Source organism: Schistocerca serialis, chromosome 7 (assembly GCF_023864345.2).
Source record: "Schistocerca serialis cubense isolate TAMUIC-IGC-003099 chromosome 7, iqSchSeri2.2, whole genome shotgun sequence".
In the NCBI taxonomy this organism is placed as follows: Eukaryota; Metazoa; Arthropoda; class Insecta; order Orthoptera; family Acrididae; genus Schistocerca; species Schistocerca serialis.
In genome coordinates, this window is record NC_064644.1 from 135,465,630 (window position 1) to 135,483,570 (window position 17,941).

Genomic DNA, 17,941 nt, shown 5'->3' on the forward strand with positions numbered 1-17,941 from the left:
TGCGATCGCGCCTATCCGAACAATTCGTGTAATGAATTGTTCGCAAGAACTGATGTTTGTTGAGTCACAAACTGTAACCATGAGCATCTGTAATGTGAACAGAAAACTTGGAGGGAGGTTCTATCCACTGATGTGTCTGTTTACTGTATGTCTTGCGATTTGGAGCAGTCGTTTTCTGAAACCCCAGAGGTACTTAAGAATAACCCAGTATGTCCCACCCTTCCCCAAGCTGTAAAACGAAGTGATGGAAAATATTTTTTTCATGTTGTTAATTATGACTATACATTAATTATATTACAATCCGAAAACAATTGATAGTGAAAGGATTAAGGCAACTGCTGCACTCATCGCTGATGTAACGGTAACCATTACTTTTCCTTGCTGTTCGTATTAAAAGGAGCGGTTAATAAGCTCTATAGCTCTATAAAGCTGATAACATAAATTTACTGTCAAATGAAAGTAAAACAAAACGAAAATGAATACAGACTGTTCGAAAGTGCATTTATCTGCATAATTGCATAAGCTGTTGCGTAACATTCAGTACCGTGTAGTTGTACCACGTGCACTTTTACATGCTCGGATCCTCAATGATATTCCCCCAAAAGCGATCGAGACGTTGCTGATCAAACTTGTTCCACTCTGCGGAGGGGATTCTCCTGTGATTATCCACTGTTTGAGGAGGGTTGCTGTGACAATGCACTATAAATTTCATACAGTCCCAGGCTTGATCAGTAGGTTTCATCTCGGAAGATACCAAAGGACCCTCTGTACGATAGACTGCTCATTCCTGGAGGAAGAGATTCGCGAGGCGGTCGTGATGTGGTCGTTCATTACGTCTTGAGAGACGAACCGATCACTAGAATGTTGACTGTAACGCTGGACAAAAGATTGAAGCATCGCGTATTACCACAGCCGAAAAACTACACTCGGTACAGACAGGAGGAGTTCCAACGCAGTACCGGTCCTAAACGTGACTGTCCCACCATCCTGGTCAAAAATGGTTTAAATGGCTCTGAGCACTATGGGACTTAACATCTGTGGTCATCAGTCCCCTAGAACTTAGAACTACTTAAACCTAACTAACCTAAGGACATCACACACATCGATGCCCGAAGCAGAATTCGAACCTGTGACTGTAGCGGTCGCGCGGTTCCAAACTGTAGCGCCTGGAACCGCTCGGCCACACCGGCCGGCCATCCTGGTCAACCCGCGGGCTGCTAGTCTGAGATGCGTATTGGTACCTGGTGGCCTCCACGCCCTTATACTACAATCATCGGGCTTCAGAGGAATTTTGCGCTAGTCGGTGAAGTGAATTGGATGCCGGTGAGCCATGTTCCATTTCAGGCGTTTCCTTCCCAACCCTCTTCGCGCACAACGGTGCCCGGTGGTTTGGGTCAAGAGAAATACAATGGTCTTTTTCATTCTCTGCGGCTATATTTGAATCTCAATTTGTAGGCGGTCATCAGAAACTGGAGTTGTTGACGCTGACGAACACTATGAGGAATGTATTCAATGTACTGTGTCCCACGATAGCTATTCAATGTTCTTCAAGTGATGTCGTTTGTAGTAACTAATAAGCGGGCACTTCGCGTTAGAATAAGCCTTATCGGTGTAAAGTGACATCGTGCGCATGTTGTGAGGTCAACAACCGTAATCCCTCAATTTCATTGTGTATCGAAAAATTCATATAAAAATCTTGTGTAAATATAGGGTTGTTGTATAAGTTCGTAGCGTTTTTCGGTAAGTTTAATAAACACAACCGATACAGATAACAGAGACTTTAGTCATCAATGATAGCTGCATATTCTCCTTCACTATTTACAACGGTCTGCCAACGCCGAGGTAAATTTTCGATTCTGCAGCTGTAGAAATCACGTGGTTTTGAGGCGAGGAACTTGTCGAGCCATGTTCGGAGCGCGTTTTCATCATGAAAGGAAGTTCCTTGAGGGCTGTTAGATGGAGAGCGGAAAAGGTGAAAATTTGAGGTTGCAAGATCAGGTAAATAAGTTAGGTGCCGAATGACTTACCAACCAAACTCCTGTATAGTGTTTTTAGTCAGTCTAGCAGAATGCAGGCGGGCGTTATCGTGGAGTTAGCATCACTTCACGCAGTCTTCCTAGCCGCTTTTCTTGGGCTACGTCTGCAAGACGTCTCAGTTGGTTGGTTGGTTGGTTGTTTCGGGGAAGGAGACCAGACACCGAGGTCATCGGTCTCATCGGATCAGGGAAGTACGGGGAAGGAAGTCGGCCGTGCCCTTTGAAGGGAACCATCCCGGCATTTACCTGAAGCGATTTAGGGAAATCACGGGAAACCTAAATCAGGATGGCCGGACGCGGGATTGAACCGTCGTCCTCCCGAATGCGAGTCCAGTGTGCTAGCCACTACGACGTCTCAGTTGTTGACAGTGAATGTCAGCAGTGAGTACTACACGTCGGGGAAGCAATTCGTAGTGTACCACACCTTCTCTCTTCGATCAGATGCATTATCTTTTGATGATGATGACGTTTGGTTTGTGGGGCTCTCATCTGCGAGGCCATCAGCACCCGTACAAGGTCCCAATTTTTTGCCCAGTCCTGTTTTTAAACAGTCCAATCTAGCCACGGAACCCGGCCAGGAGTTGAACCCGGGATCCCGTGATCCAGAAGGAGCAACGCTAGCCACTCGACCATGAGCTACGGACGCATTATCTTTTGTGGATACGCGCCAATCTTTGTATGGGGAGTAACTGCTTTGTTTTGGATAAACCATTCCTTTGTTTTTCTTGTATTAGGTTTTGGCTACGAGCAAGCGGTATCCATACAGGCGGTTTTTGAACCTTCCCCATTGCATGCTAACGTCGCACGGTGGTGGAATGATCACAGTTCACATTTGCCAGTTCTCAAGTAAACTGACGTAGATCATTGTGGACCAATGCGTTTATACTAACTTCATCAAACTCCGAAGGTCTTCCCGAATGTGAAGTCACTAATGTCAAACGATCCTCCTCAAAACAAGGAACCCATTTCTTTGCAGTGCTCTGTCCAGTGGCATCATCCCCATAAACGGTAGAAATGTTTGTAGCTGCCTCCGTTGTTGTCAGCCGGTTACTGAAACTGAACAGTAGAATATGTTGGAAAAGTTCCGGTTTCTCCACCTGGCACTTCATTTTCTAGCGTCCACTGCTCCACTCACAGTCTCCAAATGGCAAAACGACAAATGTAAACTAAAATAGGACCAGTTAACTACAAATAAAAAATGACAATCGATAAATAAACCCATAACAACGGGAATACCAACATACAAAACAGATACTCTACGAACTTAATGCACCAACGTAATAGTTGTCTGTGTAAGCAACGTACTGTTAGACCCACTGCTTTCATTTGATGTAAAATGAAAAATTTTGCAGTTGATTAACAAAAAACAAGCAGTTAATTTTATAAAGTTAATTACAGTAACATTTTTCACTAATTTTTCTATCGTTATTCCGAGGAAAAAAAATGAAATGAGAATCGTGATGCACGAACAAAGTTTGAGCACAGGATCAGATCAGGAGGTGAGCATTGCGCGGCACTGCTCCCTCTACTACAAATATTTCTTCATTTACAGAAGGCACGGGAAAGCGATTATCATTTGAAAGCGTTTGTACACTCATGAGTCCTTGAAATAGTCTATCATATACTAGTAAGTACCGTTCACGACCGCGCAAATTTGCGCAAGAAGTCACACGGCAGAGTTTTGTTAAGTGTTGAGTTAATTATAAGAGTGTTAGAGCTGCATCATTTAAATGCAGAGAAGTGTAAATTGCAACTGACTCGTCTGATTTACGAGTTGTGGCATAATTCTGCTGAATTCGCTGCACTCTTCATAAATTCGAGATCGGCTGTGACCGTTTGATCTGTCCCAGTCGATTAAAGCAAAAGGAAGGAAGGGCCTTTTTTAACATTATCTAAATTTTCACGTAATAAAAGTATTTTGTGATGTAGCGTAACAGACACTTGTGGCGAGCACATAAAATTGCTTGAAATTGTGCGTCCTTTTCCGTATACTTTGTAAGCTTACATTGTGTGGTTCAAGTTGTCGCATAAGGTTTCTCTTTTAGAAGTTATCTCCAGATTTACTAATATGAATTGGATGTCAGAGCCACCACTTATTCGCAGTGACGTAATAGAGTTTATGGGAGACAGCTTTCGTAAACTGATTTCACCAAGTGATATGAGGGAAAAGTTCATATTAATTTTGACACTTTTTTCAAAATGTTTGAAATGGCTCTGAGCACTATAGGACTTAACATCTAAGGTCATCGGTCCCCTTGACTTAAAACTACTTAAACTTAACTAACCTAAGGACAGCACATACATCCATGCTCGGGGCAGGATTCGAACGTGCGACCGTAGCAGCAGCGCGATTCCGGACTGAAGCGCCTAGAACCGCTCGGCCACTACGGCCGGCGACACTGTTTTCAGTAAAGCTTTTTGAAGCAATTAAGTATTTCAGTCGAAGCACAAGGTCAAAATGCTTGGTTCTGATAACTAGTCTTGATTAAAAGGCAACGTTCTGATTACAATTAATTAATTACAGCATCGACAGCACTTGTAACTGTCTAGACGAAAACCAATTTCAGTTTAGTAATCGTCTGACGAAATGGAGTCGTTTGATATGTATGTCGTTTGATACGTATCACAATAGCTTTCTGTTAGATTTTTGTTTTGGTGTTTCCTTATAGTTTTTTGTTTGTGTTTTTAAATCTACCATTTCTTTTTCAAAAATGGTTCAAATGGCTCTGAGCACTATGGGACTTAACATCTATGGTCATCAGTCCCCTAGTACTTATAACTACTTAAACCTAACTAACCTAAGGACAGCACACAACACCCAGCCATCACGAGGCAGAGAAAATCCCTGACCCCGCCGGGAATCGAAACCGGGAACCCGGGCGTGGGAAGCGAGCACGCTACCGCACGACCACGAGATGCGGGCATTTCTTTTTCAACTCGACTCAGACAATATATTATAAACGTGTTTTACACTGTAACAGAGCCGCAGTTTGTATGGAAATGATCGTATGGCACTGTTGGCCGGGAGGCTCCATTCGACAGAGTTCGGCCACCGCAGTGAAAGTCCTTTTTAGTTGACGCCACTTTGGCGACTTGCGAGTCAATGATGATGATGATGAAAGACACACAACACCCAGTTCCCTGCCGAAAATCGAACCCAGGCCCCCGGCGTAGTAGGTGAGGGGCTCCGAATGTCAGTTGAATGCGCTGAAACACTCATGTAACTGGCCACGAGCATAACTGAAAATTGTATGAAACTTAATTTGATTCACTAGAAACATCGAGATTTTGACTTGGTTCTTGTTTGACGCCATAGAAATGACGTTACACGCCACCAGACCAAACGAAACAGTTTTAGCTGAATGAGGGCAGTTGTCTGAACACCTCTGGAGAATGCTGAGATACGTAGGTCGGTGCTTTTGTGACATTGATGTGAACACAGCCTGTGCTCGACGTCAACGTGCAAAAACCACTCACGGATGACAGTTGGCAGCACCAGACGGAGGCTATTTAAGCGTGTCGGGAGAAAAAGAAAAACAGCGCAGTCGTTGTCGTAATGCGGAAACGAGGCGGTTTATCTGATGTATAAAAGGGCATTATCAATCGCTTACGGGCCAAGGGTGGACGTATTTCCGAAATTGCTAAGTTCGTAAACTTCGTGTGTCGCCGCGGTTAAGTAAAACGTGCAAGGTAAAATACCGATATCTAAAGCCAGCGCTGAGACAACTGTGGTGCACCACGGGCCATAGATAACAGGGGTGAAACGACGGCTGCGGAGATGTGTACGGGCGAACAGACGTGCAACTTTTGAGCAGCTGTGCACCTAATGAACCAAGGGGCTGCCAACAATTCTCCTTAACGATCATACGATGAACGCTGCTGCGTATGGGCCTCCGCAGCAGGCGCTTGATTCATGCATACATGATGACTGCTGTCGATCGGCGACGAAGGCTGAAATTTTCACGCCGGTACCGCACCTAGACGTCCACCGAGTGGTGACGGGTGGCTGTTACAGATGAATCACGTTTTATGTTCCCTCGGACAGATGGCCGTTAGAGTATACGGCGTGAGACGTCTGAAAGCAAACACCCTACAACAATCGTCGGAAGGATCCAGGTAGGAAGGCGTTCCCTGGGTGATTCGTCATTCTGGAAAGCGCAATGGATCAACACAAGTGTGCATCTATCCTTGGGAACCATGTCCATTCCTACATGCAGTGTGTTTTTCCTCCACATGATGACATCCACCTGGAGGACAGTGCAGCGTGTCACACAGCTCGCAGTATAGGTGCCTGGTACGGAGAGCATCTCAATGTTTTTTTAAAATAAAGGTAGTCTCGAGAATGAGATTTTCACTCTGCAGTGGAGTGTGCGCTGATATGAAACGTCCTGGCAGATTAAAACTATGTGCCGGACCGAGACTCGAACTCGGGACCTTTGTCTTTCGCGGGCAAGTGCTCTACCAACTGAGGTACCCAAGCGCGACTCACGCCCCGTCCTCACAGCTTTACTTCTGCCAGTACCCCGTCTCCTACCTTCCAAATTTTACAGAAGCTCTCCTGCAAGCACTTGCCCGAGAAAGGCAAAGGTCCCGAGTTCGAGTCTCGGTCCGACACTCAATTTTAATCTGCCAGGAAGTTTCAAAGGTAGTCTCGTTTGCAAAACTGCTATTATTAATACCAATTACACTTTGGTGGTATTAATAAAAACACCTGCCAGGGTAGCCGAGAGCACTAACACGCTGCTTCCTGGATACGGGTAGGCGCGCCGGCCCCGGATCGGATCCGCCTGGCGGATTGACAAAGAAGGACAGTGTGCCGGCCAGTCTGCATGTGGTTTTAGGCGGTTTTCCACATCCCGCTAGGTGAATACCGGGCTGGTCCCCGCGTTCCGCGTCATTTACACGACTCGCAGACATCTGAAGAAATTCGGACTCTTCCATGGCTTACACTAGACGCAGGCAATTGGGGTACACTACCTCCACGCCGGGCGGTATGGGGTGGGGACAGGAAGGGCATCTGGCCACCCCTTACATTAACATGCCACATCCGATTAACCATGGCCGACCCTGCATAACCGTAGGACAAGGCTCAGGAAAGAGAGAAAGGTATTAATAAAAACAATTTTGCCACCGAGACTGTGCTTATTAAAAAAATTCCATAAGCGGTTGTTGTACCTGATAGTGAAGAATGGTTTATAACCAGCAACACCTAGATTTTACCGTAGACACCTGGCCACCAGATTCTCCAGATGAAGGATTTAAATCCAGCCGGAAAACTGTGGGACCACCTCGATAGGGCTGTTCGCGCTATGGATCCTCCACCTAGAAATATAACGCAGGTGGCCATGGCACTGGAGTCACATGGCTCCAAACCCGTGTCGGTGCCTTTCAGGACCACTTTGATTCTCTTCCTGCACGTCTTACAGCGGTCCGTGCTACAAAAGGTAGTTATTCAGGCTTTTGATAGGCGGTAACATTAATGTTTGTGGACGGTGTACAAAGTTAAGATGAGCTCGAACATACGAAATGGGTCCGTGGACCGGCAATCCTGGAGAACCAGCGATCACAGGATGAGTGTATCCACGGGAGATATGGACTTGGGAATCTGCTTTCTGTGAAGTAAATGACGAAATACACGTACATGTGGGAGCCGCATCAGTATTCAGTAATCAACATGGTAGTGACGCGTTTACGGGAGAAATAAGTAATTTACCCGAAGTGTGATCAAAACTATGGAAAGATTGTCTATAATCGCAACAGAACACAGCGACATTTCAACAATTACCAAGTGAATGGGCGTCTGTCGGTAGGCTAACGATTTAGTTACCCTCACTATGACGAGCAAGAGTAATCAATTTTCTGCAAAAGACACACAAAGGTACTTCAACCGTTAGTAACCGTGTAAAAAAGAAGGTACAGTTCAACATTTAGAATTACTTATTTTTCTGTGCCGTGTCCCGTGTCTTGAAGGAGGTGGCACATTACTGTTTGGATTTTGCAGTGTTACTGGTGGAGGGTGTCCGGATGCCATTTCTGTATGAAAATGTAATAAAAGAGTTGTTTATATTCAGTTGCTTTTGAGTTGTTGCTTCAATCAGATGCTGTTCAGTAGCTGCTCACTGTACTTGAGATTACAATATACAGCGATTGGACCTATAGCTGAAACTTTATTCAGTAAAAGTGGTTATTTGTGTAGTGAAAGTGTATAAATCTCAAAAAATTTCAAGGAAAAATGTATATGTTTTGAATTACAGCTTACAGTGACTTTTTAAATGTTACTTTTCTTCAAATTGTCACGCAGAACTCCGTCTGCAGAGATAATGCAAAAACATACACTTTCTTGCAAGCATCCATAAGCTCTAAAGAATAATTAAAATGATGATCGACGTCGTCCTCTTAATACATGCACGAAATGGAGCTGGTCAACTATCTACAGAAATCTGGAAATTTCAGTCTATAAAAGGAAACTGCCATTAAAACACTACTCACTAGGATCAACATTTATAGAAAGCCTTTGGAAGAAAATGCGGTAATGCAACTTCTGTGCGAAAGAGCAACTCCCATAATTTTAAGACAAATCACTGTTGATTTCTGGGTGAAGTGGCAGTTTTTAATGAAATCAGCAGCAACATGTTGTGGATTATCCACTTAATGCAGCTTCACAATACTGTTCAGAATACTGAATAAGCATATAACAGGGGCATCGCTTATCGTTCATGATACGACTAAAAACGTTAAGAAGCTGCAACAGGGCTAATACTTCGACGAAACGCCGGAATCAACATATTAATTTAAAAAAATTCCGAGAAAGAACGCGTAAAGCATGCGGTAAGAGGCGGGGTACACGAAAAGAAACACACCTGGAAGACCGGACTCGTCACGTATGCTGCAGATGGCTGCGCCGTGAACATTTTTTTCATTGGAAATCTACAGCCCACCACTCATGGACAGTCTTTTTGACTCAAGCTTGTTATAAAGACAATACATAAGGTTCTCTTTAACGATGCACTTTAAGAGATTGTCCATTTCAATATCATTTTGAACTGACAGGTTACAACTTCACCCAATAACTGATTCCTGGCAAGCATCTGCTGAATCTATCGCCGAAAACCGTTGCAATAATCAAGCGGTACCAGCGTTCTTCTCAACGACCCTTTAGCCGCTATTAAGTTGAGAGGATAATTACTTGCTGCTAGCCAGCCCCCGCGCTAGCATGGTGAGGCGCGCATCCCTCCACCCTGTATCGATCGCTGGTGCGGCCTCAGATTACGATGCATCAAGTTAGCACTCGCCCCAAATTAGACAAAATATATCATGGCTTCCTTAAAATCTGTGCTGCAGCCAAAGCTATGTTTCTGAAAGAGTCATAAATGCCTATCTATATTCGACGCCAGTCCCTGGCGAATAAGTTTGTGTTGTGGAGAATGCAAACTCTGACGCTCAGTGTTATTCAGAATGTAACTGGGTTACAGGAGCTCCCTTAGAAAATTTCTTATTTTTCTCATGAACGGTAACCTATGATTAACAGAAGCGCTTCCTTGCTACCTAGTTCAGCGAACGAACAAAGCACTTAGATTTTACTTTTTCTTTGTTGCTCCCTTCTTGCAATATCCATGTGATACGCAAAACATTAAACTTTACCAACACATTCGAAACAACTGTGCAAATGCAGTAAACAGAAGGCACTAAAATGCGAACTGAAATCAAACAGTCGGCCGGTGTGGCCGAGCGGTTCTAGGCGCTTCATTATGGAACCGCGCGACCGCTACGGTCGTAGGTTCGAATCCTGCCTCCGGCATGGATGTGTGTGATGTCCTTAGGTTAGTTAGGTTTAAGAAGTTCTAAGTCCTAGGGGACTGATGACCTCAGCTGCTAAGTCCCATAGTGCACAGACCAATTAGAACCATTTGAAATCAAACGATCTAGATGTCAGTTGTATTTTAGCGTCGCTCACACCATTGGTTTCGACTCATTTAAAATTCAGTCTCAAGAGTGTTAAGTGGGACGAGATTCCAGTGTCCCAGCAGTGCCATAATACATTGTTATGAAGGCATAGTTTGTAACAATCGTATAAAGGGTGATTCCAAATTCCTATTACAGGCTTCTAGTGGTTGTAGAGGGGATTCAGTAGATGACATTTTAATAAGGAATTCACGTCTGAAAGTGTACCATATGGATAGAAACTAGTTTTAAGGTCGGATCACTTTCAAATATCCCAATTCACCCTAGGCACGTCACATGACACCGTCATCCCACTAATAATGGTAGCGAGAAACTGGTACGTTCAAAACTAAGGTGTTTGGCTGTGGAGCTCCACGGACGGGCTGCAGTTTCGACTTTGAAGAGAATGTCCTTTTCCACGTAGAAGAGAACTCGGGGACAAATACGTGAAATATTGCCCGTGCCATGTGCTCCTACAGCAAAGAGCTCAGAGCTCATTGTTTCCCCCGGCCAGAGTGGCCGAGCGGTTCTAGGCGCTACAGTCTGGAACCACGCGACCGCTACGGTTGCAGGTTCGAATCCTGCCTCGGGCATGGATGTGTGTGATGTATTTAGGTTAGTTAGGTTTAAGTAGTTCTAGGGGGTTGATGACCTCAGATGTTAAGTCCCATAGTGCTCAGAGCCATTTGAACCATTTTTTAGCTCATTGTCTCCAATGTGTGTGTACCGTGAAGCGAGAGATTCGAAAGTGATCCCATCCTCAGACTAATTTTACTGTATCCAGAGGGTATATTTCCGGGCGTTTCCTCTACTAAGACCCGTCTAAAGCTACTAGAAGTAGGTGACAGGAATTTTGAATTACCCTGTATTACGAACGAAGTTAAAAGTCAGGTGTTGCGGGCGTCGCTGCAATAACATAACTGGCCACCACAGACGGGTCTGAGAGAGCAAATAGCGTGGAAGGTCACAGCTGCGAGTGCGCCTGCGCGTTCTGCCACTCGCCATCGTTCGGCCCTTCCAAGCAGATAAAGTGAAATATAAACTGAAGAGCCAAACAAAGTGGTACATCTGTCTAATATTGTGTAGGGCCGCCGCGAGCACGCAGAAGTGTCACAACACGACTTGGCATGGACTCGACTAATGTCTGAAGTAGTGCTGAAGGGAACTGATATCATGAATCCTGCAGGGCTGTCCATAAATCCGTAAGAGTACGAGGGCTGGAGATATCGTCTGAACAGCACGTTGCAAGGCATCCCAGATATGCTCAATAATGCTCCTGTCTAGGGAGTTTGCTGGCCAGTGGAAGTGTTTAAAATCAGAAGAGTGTTCCTGGAGGCACTATCTAGCAATTCCGGACGTATGGGATGTCGCATTGTCCTGCTGGAATTGGCCAAGTCCATCGGAATGGACATGAATGGATACAGGTGACCAGACAGGATGTTTACATACGTGTTACCTGTCATCGTATCTAGACGTATCAGAGGTCCCATATTACTCCAACTACACACACCCCACACCATTACATAGCCTCCACCAGCTTGAACAGTCCCCTGCTGACATGCAGGGTCCATGGATTCATGAGGTTGTCTCCATACCCGTACACGTCCATCCGTTCGATACAATTCGGAACGAGATTCGTACGACCAGGCAACACGTTTCCAGTCATTAACGGTCCAATGTCGGTGTTGACGGCCCCAGGCGAGGAGTAAAGCTTTGTGTCGTGCAGTCATCAAGATTACGCGAGTGGGCCTCTGGCTCTGAAAGCCCATAACGATTATGTTTCGTTGAGTGGTTTGCACACTGACACTTGCTGATGGTGCAGCACTGAAATCTGCAGCAATTTGCAGAAGGATTGCACGTCTGTCCCGATGAACGATTCTCTTACGTTGTCGTTCGTCCCGTTCTTGCGGGATATTTTCCCGGCCGCAACGGTGTCGGAGATTTGATGTTTTGCGGGTTACTGATATTCACGGTACACTCGTGAATTGGTCGTACGGGAAAATTCCCACTTCATCGCTACCTCGGAGATGCCGTGTCCCACCGCTCGTGCGCCGACTGGAATAGCACGTTCAAACTGACTTCAATCTTGATAACCTGCCATTCTAACAACTGGACCAGACACTTGTTATATTAAATAGGCGTTGCCTACCGCAGCGCTGTGTTCTGTCTGTTTACATGTCTCTGCATTTGAATACGCATACCTGTACCAGTTTCTTTGGCGCTACAGTGTAGAATGCTGTGGCGTCAATTAAAAACGCTGGGGAACAGTGAACGCCAATTTTGAACTTTTTCTCGTTATATTTGCGCCACTTATTACAAAAGTGCTTTCACTTTCTATCCCATTAGCTCTAGCATTATAGATATAGCTTATTCACGTTATATGCCTATCTAACCATTATGTTCCGCATATACAGCTACATAACTCACATACAAATAAATGTAGGAGACATTTAGATGACTCAAGCACTTCCACTTTTATTAAGCGGTTGAATTGATCTAACCACCATCATTTATTTACACATAAGTCGCGTTAGGTTCATAAATTTGCTTCCGTTAGGTCACTGGCACATCGTTTCTGGGACTTCTCCGTTGCATTGATCTCGGACATACACTCTGGATACTTCAACAGCAGTCCGCCGACGTACGTATAGCCCCTACTCCACGATACCTTTCCTTCAAACGTATTTCCTGGTGAAAACACTCGCCCTGTTCATCGCTTACTTCACCAAGACAATCTGGAAATCCGTCGAAATGACAGTGAAGAGAGTGTAATTTTATGTTCAGTTTACAACCAAGTGCACAAAAACTAGTGAGTCTATTCTCCATTAGTTCTTCATAGTTATAAGCCTTACGTTTTCAAATAAATTCTTTACTACCTTGCAGAATGAGGAGCACTCAGCTGCCTGAGACCCCTCACTGAACCTTGAAATTTCCAGTAATTTATCAGATGATAGATTTATATCCATCAAATATACCTGTTTTTATTTTCTCCTTACTCAATGTAAGACATTTTTTACATAGCCAAACCATTTTCCATGTCTATTCAGAACCTTGATTAGCTGCTTCATTAATACAAGTTTGATTTGCAGTGATTCCAGTACGATGTTATTTCTATCAGCCAAAAGGTCTGTGATGATTTTGTTTCTCCAACGATCATGCTTTCACCTAGAGGCCGCTGTATTTTCACCCAGTGTTGATCTTTACCTCTAGCGTCCCATCGGCGTATAAAACGTGGGTATTTGGTGTACCCCCCCCTTGTTGTCCCAGAAGAGAATTACTTGAGATCGACGCAGATAACCCATTGGTGGCTGCAGAAAGAGATATTCTCTAAGCTTGATTTTCAAGCATAGAAACTCAGTGATCAGTTGGGAATTTTCTTGTACTTGTTCACATTATGCAAAAGAAGACATTTTAGGCTGCGTTTGGAGCTGCATAACCGCCATTCACCTGGTGGTCATATTCGTATATCGTTTCATGAACAGTCCTTCAACACTGGCAGAAAAAGCAAATTGGTTTTCCTTTATGAAGATTGGCAGGAAACATATCTCTCGTTTGCGAAAGAATGTGACTTTTGTTCGCGGTAACAGCAGTGTTCATTTGCAGCGTGGAAGCTAACAATTCAGGCCACTTTCTTGGAGGACTTAAATGTCTAATTATGTCGTTCACTTCTGCTTGATTAAAGCCAGTTGCAACTGATGAAGGTCCTGCAGAATCACTGTCATTTTGTTCAGGATAGCTTTCGGCTGATTCGTCCTCTTCTTCTGATGACTGTGGAAGATTGGTAAATGTATGAGAGGTGTCTGAATGTGGAAGCGGGCGTCTTGCGTAGCATAGATAGGGATACTTCCATCTTTTCTAGTTATTGCAGTTGATACCCTTTTCCTCACGGTGTTTTTCCACCTTTCAGCCGGTAGGTGATGACGAAATCGAGGCGCACGTCCTGCAATATTTCTCAAATGATTTTACAGAAACCATTCGGAAAAAATCATTTTTGCGTTACTAGTAGCCTTTATGTCAACTTCATTATGACATGCCCATCATTTAGTTAACGGTCACAGTTATTGTGACACTTACATGGAAGTAAGACACTGCGCGAAATTCGAAAAAGTTGGCGATGAAAAATAGGTGTCGCTATGATTTTGCGTTTGGTACATATTACATAATATGTTGCTTTACATGAAATTTATCTAACATATTGAATTTTCTTTAGACTTACGTCGAGGCATCTATCTGTCACCAATATCGAGAAAATTTGATGTGATGTAGCACACTCGTATGCGATCCTACCGCCCCAGCGATAAAGCCAGAGTGAAATATCCACAATATTTCTCATATTTCATTAACGGTTTGGGATATCGAAATGAGATTTTGGCAAATGATAATATGCAAAGAGAAGAGTATGTTTCCTTACGGTTATTATGAAAAACTTCGTTATCTGGGGTATTATTCCACTAACTACAAACTTTTCCAATGAAAGAATGTAATTTTTAATGGTCATCGATAGCTGGTGAAATGAGAAATGCAGTGGGTTTTGGAACAACATAAACGAAGACATTAAACGTTTATTTTGTACTGAGGATGTGCTTTTTCATAAGGTTCCTCAGTTAATATACTTAATAAACCACTGTTTCAGAACTCTCTCCTAATTGGGTCTGCACAACAAACTAGTGAGACGAGACTGTGTAAATTACGCTGTATTTGGTAAAAGGAGCAAATTTCAACATGGAATTAAAGAAATGTGTAGGTTTTACTCAAAATTCGCCACTCGTGACACTTCGCTGAAAATTACAAATGGTTAATAAGCCAGGCGAAAATACGAGGGTGAGTCAAATGAAAACCTTAAATATTTTTTTAAATATTATTTATTGAGCAGAAGTGGTACAAAGCTGTATCACTTTTCAACATAATCTCCCCCACGCTCAATGCAAGTCCTCCAGCGCTTACATAGTGCATAAATTCCATTAGAAAAAAATTCTTTTTAAGTCCACGCAACCACTCATGCACCGCGTGGCGTACCTCTTCATCAGAGCGGAACTTCTTCCCTCCCATTGCGTCTTTGAGTGGTCCAAACATATGGAAATCACTTAGGGTAAGGTCTGGTGAGTATGGTTGATGAGGAAGACACTCAAAATGCAGGACTGTGATTGTTGCAACTGTTGTACAGGCAGTGTGGGGCTTGCATTGTCATGTTGCAAAAGGACATCTGCTGACAGCAATCCACGTCACTTTGATTTGATTGCAGACTGCAGATGATTTTTTAGAAGATCTATGTATGATGCACTGGTGACAATGGTCCCTCTAGGCACGTCTGCTCCAAAATGACGCCTTTTTTTCCCAAAAGAAAGTCAGCATAATCTTCCCTGCAGATGGTTCTGTCGAAACTTCTTTGGTTTTGGTGATGAGGAATGGCGCCATTCCTTGCTCGCTCTCTTCGTTTCCGGTTGGTGAAAGTGTACCTAGGTTTCGTCCCCAGTAACGATTCTTGCAAGGAAGCCATCACCTTCTCGTTCAAAGCGCTGAAGAAGTTCTTCACAAGCATCAACACGTCATTCTCTCATTTCAGGAGTCAGCTGCTGTAGCACCCATCTTGCAGACACTTTGTGAAACTGTCGCACATCACGCACAATGTGGTGTGCTGACCCATGACTAATCTGTAAACATGTTGCAGTGTCATTCAGTGTCACTCGGCGGTATTCCTTCACTATGGCATCAACTGCTGCAATGTTCTGTGGAGTGACAATGCGTTGTGCCTGACCTGGACGAGGAGCTTCTTCCACTGAAGTCACACCATTTGCGAACTTCCTACTCCATTCGTAGAGTTGCTGCTGTGAAAAACATGTATCACCGTACTGAACCTTCATTCGTCGATGAATTTTAATAGGTTTCACACCTTCACTACGCAAAAACTGAATAACAGAACGCTGTTCTTCCCTGGTGCAAGTCGCAAGTGGGGCGGCCATCTTTATACTGACACTGCAACGGTGTGTGTGCTTCTGCACTATGCTGCCACCTACAGGCCATTCTGCACTCTGTTTGTAGCACGCTTACCAACTTACAGGATAACGGTGCGAAATTTCGATTTGGTATTACAAATTTAAGGTTTTCATTTGACTCACCGTCGTAGTTCGCTGCATTTTCGGCTGAGTTCTTTTTAGATACTGACCAAAGCAGGGGTGGAAGATCTTTTTGAATGGCCACCATGCAAGCGTGAACATGGAGGGGCTATACTTAATATTTACAAAAAAATGTGAGTGTAGGCTCCAGATTAGAACGGCACTTCCCCTCCAGCGCTCGGCATTTTCGCTATACCTGCCCACAGCCCCTACCACTATCACCCTCACCAAGCGAGGTGGCGCAGTGGTTAGCACACTGGACTCGCATTCGGGAGGACGACGGTTCAATCCCATCTCCAGCCATCCTGATTTAGGTTTTCCGTGATTTCCCTAAATCGTTTCAGGCAAATGCCGGGATGGTTCCTTTGAAAGGGCACGGCCGATTTCCTTCCCAATCCTTCCCTAACCCGAGCTTGCGCTCCGTCTCTAATGACCTCGTTGTCGACGGGACGTTTAACACTAACACTAACCTAACTATCACCTTCCCCCCAGGTGCCCTGATGTCTGCACTTCCACCGGCCGCGGTATTTTGCGCGGTCTCCAGCTGTTGACAAATACCAAAATTTTAACTCATTTATACAGGTTTTAACTCTATTCTGTGACTCAGCTTCACTGTGCAAAAAAGTATTTACACTGTAGTTAATAAGAACAACATAATTTTTTCGGTATTAATGGTGATTTTGCTCTGTGGCTGTTGATTGAATTATTTGAAGAAATACAGCAATCAACCACTTCTTTTGTACAGTTTCATTTAATGCAAGTGCGCAGTTTGTCTTTTGCTATCTTCACCTTGCATGACACATTAGATCTTGACTAGTACAACTTTTTATTGACTGCAGTTTTGAAGCAGCAGCTACCCTGTGCCAAAACAAATTGTTATTTTGGAAAGCGCAGCTGTAGCATCAAAAATCTTGTAAATGAAAACGCTATAGATGAAGATCTAATGTACTAAGCAAATTGAAGATGGGTGAACGTCCGAAACACGTCCTTGGATACGATAAAGCAGTACAAAACAGGTTCCAAAGAGCTATCAGCATCCAACTAGAAAATGATCGTGCGTTACGAGTTAAAAATAATGGGGTACAACGGGCGAGCAGCTCGTAGTAAGCCACACGCTATGTGACTGGCTCCCGGCGGAGGTTCGAATCCTCCCTCGGGCATGGGTGTGTGTGTTTGTCCTTAGGATAATTTAGCTTAAGTAGTGTGTAAGCTTAGGGACTGATGACCTTAGCAGTTAAGTCCCATAAGATTTGACGCACATTTGTATTTTTTGTATAACTGTGCAATGTTACCTGCCGTCGTATGTAGCGCGAATAGTGCAATATGGAATGGAAGCTTCTTTCATGACTGAGATGTGGCCCCGTAGTCAGCCTCAGAAAACGTTAAACGTGGAAGGATATGAACATATTTTACAGCACTGTATAGTGCATATAGTAAAAAAAAAAAGTTTGAAAATAATGATTGTTTGTGTCAGCATGATAATGGACCCCACCATAAAGCAGCATCTGTGAGGCAACATTTTGTTGGCAATAACATTCCTGAAATGGTCTGGCCTGACCAGGGTTCCGACTTGAAACCAATGGAGCACCTTTGGGCTGAGTTAGAACAACGTTGCCAACATCTCTAATTTCCCCAATTTCTGATCTTGAGGATGAATGTGCTGCCATTCCTCGACACACTTTCACACACCTCACTGAAAGTGACCCCAGAAGAGTTCAAATGGTCATCAAGGTGAAAGGTGTACCGCATATTGGTGTCCACTAATAGGTGTCTGGACGCTTCTGATCAGATAATGTACTTATTATTAATACGAGGGCTATCCACAAAGTACACTACGTTTTGGAATTAAAA

General features: G+C 44.0%; 1 protein-coding gene across 1 annotated transcript in view; it reads right to left on the reverse strand.

Annotated features, from left to right (window-relative positions):
- Window positions 1-17,941, reverse strand: part of LOC126412579 (calcium/calmodulin-dependent protein kinase type IV-like) — a 586,558-nt gene that overhangs the window by 142,341 nt on the left and 426,276 nt on the right. The gene's annotated exons all lie outside the window — the stretch shown is intronic.